This window comes from Mustela nigripes, chromosome 1 (assembly GCF_022355385.1).
Source record: "Mustela nigripes isolate SB6536 chromosome 1, MUSNIG.SB6536, whole genome shotgun sequence".
Lineage (NCBI taxonomy): Eukaryota > Metazoa > Chordata > Mammalia > Carnivora > Mustelidae > Mustela > Mustela nigripes.
Window position 1 is genome coordinate 14,518,931 of NC_081557.1, and position 7,212 is coordinate 14,526,142.

A 7,212-nucleotide genomic window follows, 5' to 3' on the forward strand; every position below is an offset into this window, starting at 1 on the left:
GACAGTATCTTTGTGACCTTGGATTAGAAAAATAATTTTAAACATAATAACAATGGTGTGGCCCATATTAAAAGTAAAGGTAAAATGCACTTCATTAAAATTAAAACGTTTTCAGCAGAACACGTTTATGAAGAGGGGCAAAGTCAAGATTTGAAGATGTTGATGGGACACCTGTATATGTCTCTAAGGGGAGTCCTAGAGTGTCTGTCAGGGGAGGATACACAAGATATGACTGGCTCTCTTCTCTGTGGATTGATACAGGCTAGATTGGGTAAAGCTTGGTCAACATTGGGTATGGTATTGAAATGGACAAACTGTAAAATCATCAAGCTTTGATATCCTCTGTGTCAAAGGGCTATGTAGGGGAGGAAAGCTTTTCCCTTTTTCCTTTTTCTGTTCTTTGGCTCACCTAACAAATTGACATAAGACAGGTTAACAGAAGGAAAAACAAACAAACAAACAAACAAAAAACCTTCAATTTCATATGTATGGGAACCCCAAAGAAATGAAACTCCCTGATAATCAGGCAACTGAAGTGTATATTCTCTCCTGAGCTAAAGAGAAGAGGTTAGGGATTCTATGGGTGCAACAGGGAATTTGAACAAGCAAGCCCTGCAGAGACCCCCACAGTTGACCATGCCCACCCCACACTCTGTAGTTTTCTCTGGTGGTACCTCTTTCTTTCTTTTTTTTTTTTTTTTTTTAAAGATTTTATTTATTTATTTGTCAGAGACAGAGGGAGAGAGAAAGAGTGAGTACAGGCAGACAGAGAGGCAGGCAGAGGCAGAGGGAGAAGCAGGCTCCCTGCCGAGCAAGGAGCCCGATGTGGGACTCGATCCCAGGACGCTGGGATCATGACCTGAGCCGAAGGCAGCTGCTTAACCCACTGAGCCACCCAGGCGTCCCGGTGGTACCTCTTTCTTGAACAAGGCCTTCAATCCCAATTTTTTAGGCAGTTAGTGGGAAAGATAAAAACTCTTCTTGAATCCATTGGTCTGATTGTTTTCAGCTCAGAACAATCCACATGTCAAAGTCGCACGTGGGACAGCCTGCCCTGAACCCCATCGGTTAGAATCCTTCATTTACTCAAGGGATACTAAATGTTCAAAGCCTGGAATCAAGCTTTAAATTTAGAAATATACATTTTCTTGCTTAATGGCTACTTTTTATAGAGTCAAATTTAAATTTTATTTATTTATCTTATTTATATGTTCAAGTAGCCAACATATATTAAATCGTTATTTTTGGTGTAGTTTTCAAAGAGTGATTAGTTGCTTATAACACCCAGTGCTCATCACATCAGCTGACCTCCTTAATACCCATCACCCAGTTACCTCATGCCCCATCCTCATCTCTTCAGTAACACCTATTTGAGCTGGTTATTTAACTCCTGGAAACTCCTGTGTTCTTACGTCCACAATCGAGGAAATAATACTTATAGCAAAATATGCATTCTTGTTAAATAATTTAATGAATTTAATTAAGATTTTATGTATTTATCTAAGAGAAGGAAAGAATGAGTGGAGCAGAGGGCATAGGGAGAGGGAGAAGGAGCCTCACTGCTGTTTTGGAGTTTGATCCTAGGACCCCAAGATCATCCAAGGACCCTGAGATCAGAGATCTGACCCAAGCCAAAGTGAGATGTTTAACTGATTGAGGCACCCACGTTTCCACTTTTCTCTGAATTTTTTTTCATCTGCTTTACTTTTCTTAACTCCCAAATTCACACAGAAAGAATGTTTATTGTTTCATCATTCCTTTTCTTTTTCCCCTATCCCCCAAACATCCATCCCAACAATGCTGGTCCCAAACTATGGATAGTTTTGCAATGGTTCTCATATTGCACGTCATTGGTTGTATTGATTTGTTGACTCTACACACATCACATCTTGGTACTGGGGCATACTTGGATTATAAATGCTTGTGTGTCGCTCTCTTGGTTCTATCTCACCTCACATTTTCCTGATAGCTAACCAAACACTATTACAGACTGCACTGGTTTTCCTCTCATTCTTCAGAAAGCTGGATGAATCTACAGAACAGTCAAAATATCCTGAACCACTCTGACCGTGACCTTTTTGGGTCTCTAAAGAAATAAATAGTTCCTGAGGCAAACTAATCCAAGATAGAAAGCAACACCCTGGGCAACCAGAGACATCACTCTGGACAGTGGTTTAGCAACATTTGGCCAGGATCTCTCTAGAAATGCCTTTGGGAATGTAATTATCTACAGCTTTCAAAGAATTACTAATTTCTGTGTTGTCACCTAAGTTTATATTCCGTTGATCCCAACCAAATTCTCTTCAGGAATAGGCAGAATCTCAGCAATTTCCAGAACCTAAATACTCTCGTTACCTTTTGCAGGAATTAAGAAATACTTTTGTTTATTTTTATTTTTAGTGAGCTAGCATTCAGACCTTAAGTCAGCATTTGAAATTCCTAGCTTACTTTCCTGAGGCATAACAATGCCTTTCTTCATCTCTGGTAGGTTTAGTAAATATTTGAAGTCCACTTCCTTGTAGACCTGTAGAAGGTGTAAGTCACACTGAGATTTCCAAACCATTTATAAAGAATTAATATGGAAGCATGTGAATTACTGACTTATAATTCTCTTCATTTTATTCCAGATTTTGATGCTGGGGATGATTTGGCACAGTGAGTATCTGAGGGATGGAATTCTACCTGATGTAGCATAAAACTAACCTGACAAACACTCAGATATTATGCTTAGTGAATTATCCTTGTCACCTTAGTTTGGGAAGGGTCCCACCAAGCATGAGCTTGACTAATTATATGGTCTTATTCTATATAACTTAATCTAAATACTATAAATTCTTTTGCAATATATGGTAATTCCATTCCTATAAAAATGTTTTACAGGGGCACCTGGGTGGCTCAGTGGGTTAAAGCCTCTGCCTTTGGCTTGGGTCATGATTGGGATCAAGCCCCGCATCAGGCTCTCTGTTCAGTGAGGAGCCTGCTTCCTCCTCTCTCTCTCCCTGCCTCTCTGCCTACTTGTAGATCTCTGTCTGTCAAATAAATAAAATCTTTAAAAAAATGTTTTACATGTGTTAGTTTTAATCATTATTTGTAAGCAAATTTCCAGTTAATAGCAATAAAATTTAAGCATTTTCTAGTTGGCAGTGAATTTCATTGGGCCCCATTCCTGTACTTATGCACAAACCTCCATGTTACTGTTAAAAAATAGCCCTTTTTCTGCTATTCAATATATACAAATATGAATAATTTCCTGTATTTCAGAGTAGTTGCCATTGTAGAATAGATTAGTTTCATCTGAGTCAACTAAGATAAGTTTATAACATGCCATTCTGTTATACTAAGAGATATTGGAAATGTGTGGTGGAAATTTTATATATATATATATATATATATTTGAGAGAGAGAGAGTGTGTGGGGAAAGGCACAGGGAAAGGGCGAAGCAGACCTCTGCTGCGTAGAGAGTAGGATGCAGGGCTTGATTCCAGCACCCTGAGATCCTAACCTGAGCACAGGGCAGCCACTTAACTGACTGAGTCACCCAGGCACCCATGATGGAAGCTTTGATTTTTTTTTTTAAGATTTTATTTATTTTTTTTACAGAGATCATGGGTAGGCAGAGAAGCAGGCAGAGAGAAAGGGAGGAAGCAGGCTTCCTGCTGAGCAGAGAGCCTGATGTGGGGCTCAATCCCAGGACCCTGGGATCATGACCTGAGCCGAAGGCAGTGGCCCAACCCACTGCACCACCCAGGTGTCCCCTCCCTTTTTTTTTTAAGATTTTATTTATTTTTTTGACGGACATAGATCACAAGTAGGCAGAGAGGAAGCTTTGATTTAAACATAAGATCCTCTATTCTTATACTGGTAGTTCAACCAAAAGTACACTTTTTATTTATTTTTATCAAGGAAGTAATCATTTGGGAATATTTTTATAGTGATAAGATATATATATCACTCTAAGGATTAGGGGTAAGCATTCCCTAAGAGAACCAACCGGCCATGCAACTCACCTAAATGTTTTCCTCAATATTTGTTGAATCTGAAGTTTACCTGATCACTTATGAAATGCATGCTATGAATTTTTTTTTTCTTTAATTGCCACTGGCCTTGGTTGTGTGTGGGTGCATGACACTTTCTATAGTTCTAAACTAATCCACTTTGAACCACACCTGTTTATGGGATGTTTCATATTACCTCATGTATTCCTCATTAAAATTCTGAATTTCATAATGATTTCTTCATTGTAAAAGGAGTAAAATGAAGTTTAGAGAGATGAAGGATTTCACTCAAGGACTGTACTGGTCGGTTTCCTTAAAACTCCTCAATGTTTCTCCCTCTTCCTGTGTTGTGCTCTTCTAACCACTGGTTCAGTGGTTTCCTGATGTTCTTTATGTGTCAACTGTGATTTCAGTTTCTACCTAAGAGAGGTCCATAATATCTCTGCCTTCAAAGTTTTATTTCTCTGACAGTAATTCTCCTCCCTTTTCCATTTTACATCTGGTCTCTGCAACGATCATGTGTAATGACCCTCAGGTTACAGGGGTGAGATAAATGGGAAACACTATTGTGGATTCAATCCCAATCATAGTCTAGATACAAGGAAGAATCCTGATTTAAACAATTTACATGTTGGGAAAACTGAAGGAAAATTATTTAAAGTGTTTTAGAATGAGAAAAGTCCAGACAACATTAATGTTCAATAGTCCATATAACTTTATTTCCATAAATACTCAGGAAGACAGACTGGGTGTCTAGTCACCGATCATCTTGCATCTTCTTTTCTATTCAGTTATGGATTCAGGATAGGTTTTCCATGCCTTCCTCCTGACAACCATCACCATACCCCTCAGCTCTCCTCCATAAAATTAGTCCCAAATTGAGGGGAAATGAGGATTTCTGTCTCCCAACATTCACAGAGTATTACTTCCCCAACCTGAGAAAAGATTAGATTCTCTTGATCTGAGTTTCTTCTTTTTAAAATCAGAGATTTAGATTAGTCAGGTGAGTTCTGCTTTTAAATTGTTTGCCGACTTCTTATATAGTAATTCTTCTTAAACCAAATTGTTTCAGGTAAAATATTGTATTTGAAAAACTAACATTATTTCTAGCTTGTTAACCAAGAATCAGCATCACTCGCAATAAAAAGAAAACAGGTCAATGAATTCTACCTCCTTAAAACTTTCTAGTGCTCTTTAAGTAAGGTTAACTTCTGAATACTCTGTAACTCATCATTGTCAAAAAAAAAAAAAAAAAAAAGTAGGAACACACTAAAAAATCACTCCTTTGTGAAGTTAGAATTTGAATAAAATTTAAAGCAGAATTGTTATCCTACAGTATGGACCATTTTCTAAATGTCTCTCTCTTAATTCTCTCTCTCTCTATATATATATATATAGATGGATAGTGTGCATGTGTGTGTGTGTGTGTGTGTGTGTGTGTATACATAAATAGAGAGAGATATATCCTACATGTATGTGTATACTTGTATGTATTTACATACAATAGTCTCTGGGACTTTAATACATATATATTAATTTTCAGTAGATCTGATGGTTTCTATATAACTTGGTATTACAGCATTTTGTGTGTGTGTGTGTGTTTAAACAGACATCTGGAAACTTAGATATGACTGTCCCAGCAGGTCCAGAGAAATGTAGGAAGTGCACTAGCTGTTCAAACCCACTGGGGACAGATAATTCCTCATCATTGAGGAATAAAACTCCATGAAATGCATTCTCTCTATTTTTAACTTATTTTTTATCAAATAAATAATGTCTTAAAGTTACACATCAGGTACAAAAGATGCAAATACATGAATGTTGCATTTATTTTGTTTCAATAAATATCGCTGAGTGCAACCTAACCACTAAGTTTGACTAATGCCACCTTCCATACACCCCCTTTTTTGACATTAGTTCCTTAGATTGTATATAAAACTCATGAAATTTGGGGGAAGAACAATGATATATGCATGATTCAAACATACTTGATCAATTTAATAATTTTATCTATTCTGAAGGACGGTCATCGCAATCTTCAATGACAGTATTTACATTTAAAAAATTCTCTTTAACACATGAAATGTAAATAGGAGAAATGAATGAAAGTGCTAATTTATTTCCACATTTTGGTCATGAATTGATATTCTTTATTTTCTGTATACATTTTCACCGTTCCTTGCTTTTTTAAAGAACAGCAATTCCACTGGATTAGCATGCATGACCCATTGACAACGTTTGGTCACATAGCAAAAAAAGAGGTGGTTATGGTACTATGTACAAATTAACCTTTAACAGTTCAGACTGTACATTTGCATTTCCTGAGGAAATAATTCACAGAATTTGAACAGAAAATGTTGAAAATAAGAAATTTGTCCTCATGTATTAGCCACACGCATTCAAGAGATATACAGAAAATAATTTTTGGACTCAGGAAAATTTAAAAAAAAATTTAGTTCTTATCAAAATAATATAACTGATAATAATGAATAGTTTTTTATTTTAAAAACTTCATTTAAATATTTAGAGATCTTTACCAGTAAAACTGAGTAACATACATAATCATTCCCATTATTCCAATTATAAAATTATTTCCCAATACTTCTTCAGAATCAAAGACAATAAAACAAGAGAAAGAAGTTAATTTAAGAAGACAAGAATAATTAATGTTAATATAATATTCATGTCAATCCACTCAGTAAATTTTATATCTATGTGTTCATACTATTAAGGTTTCACCAAATTTCTGTTTATTTCCTTCAGATACATACTCATTTGTGTGTAATGTACAGCAGACTCAAGTATATGGAGAAGCAGAGAAACATCTCAGAATTCATACTTCTAGGACTTTCGTATGACCAGAATACGCAAATATTTTGCTTTGTGCTCTTCTTATTCTGTTATGCTGCCCTGTTGGCAGGAAACCTTCTGATCCTTGTCTCCATTCGATGCAGTCCTCTTTTTCACCAACCCATGTACTACTTCCTCAGCCACTTATCCTCTATGGACATCTGCTATACTTCTACCGTCACACCCAAATTCATTGGTGACCTCCTAGGGGGGACAAAAACCATCTCCTATGATAATTGCATGTTACAAGTCTTTGCCATGCATTTCTTTGGGAGTACTGAAGTCTTTATTCTCACAGTCATGGCCTTGGATCACTATGTTGCCATCTGCAAACCTCTCCACTATGTGATTATCATGGACAGGAGAA

At 36.7% G+C, this 7,212-nt stretch overlaps 1 pseudogene; it reads left to right on the forward strand.

The window, feature by feature from the left end:
- Nucleotides 1-6,800: 6,800 nt before the first annotated feature.
- LOC132009935 (olfactory receptor 4P4-like) overlaps nucleotides 6,801-7,212 on the forward strand; it is a 4,877-nt pseudogene continuing 4,465 nt past the window's right edge.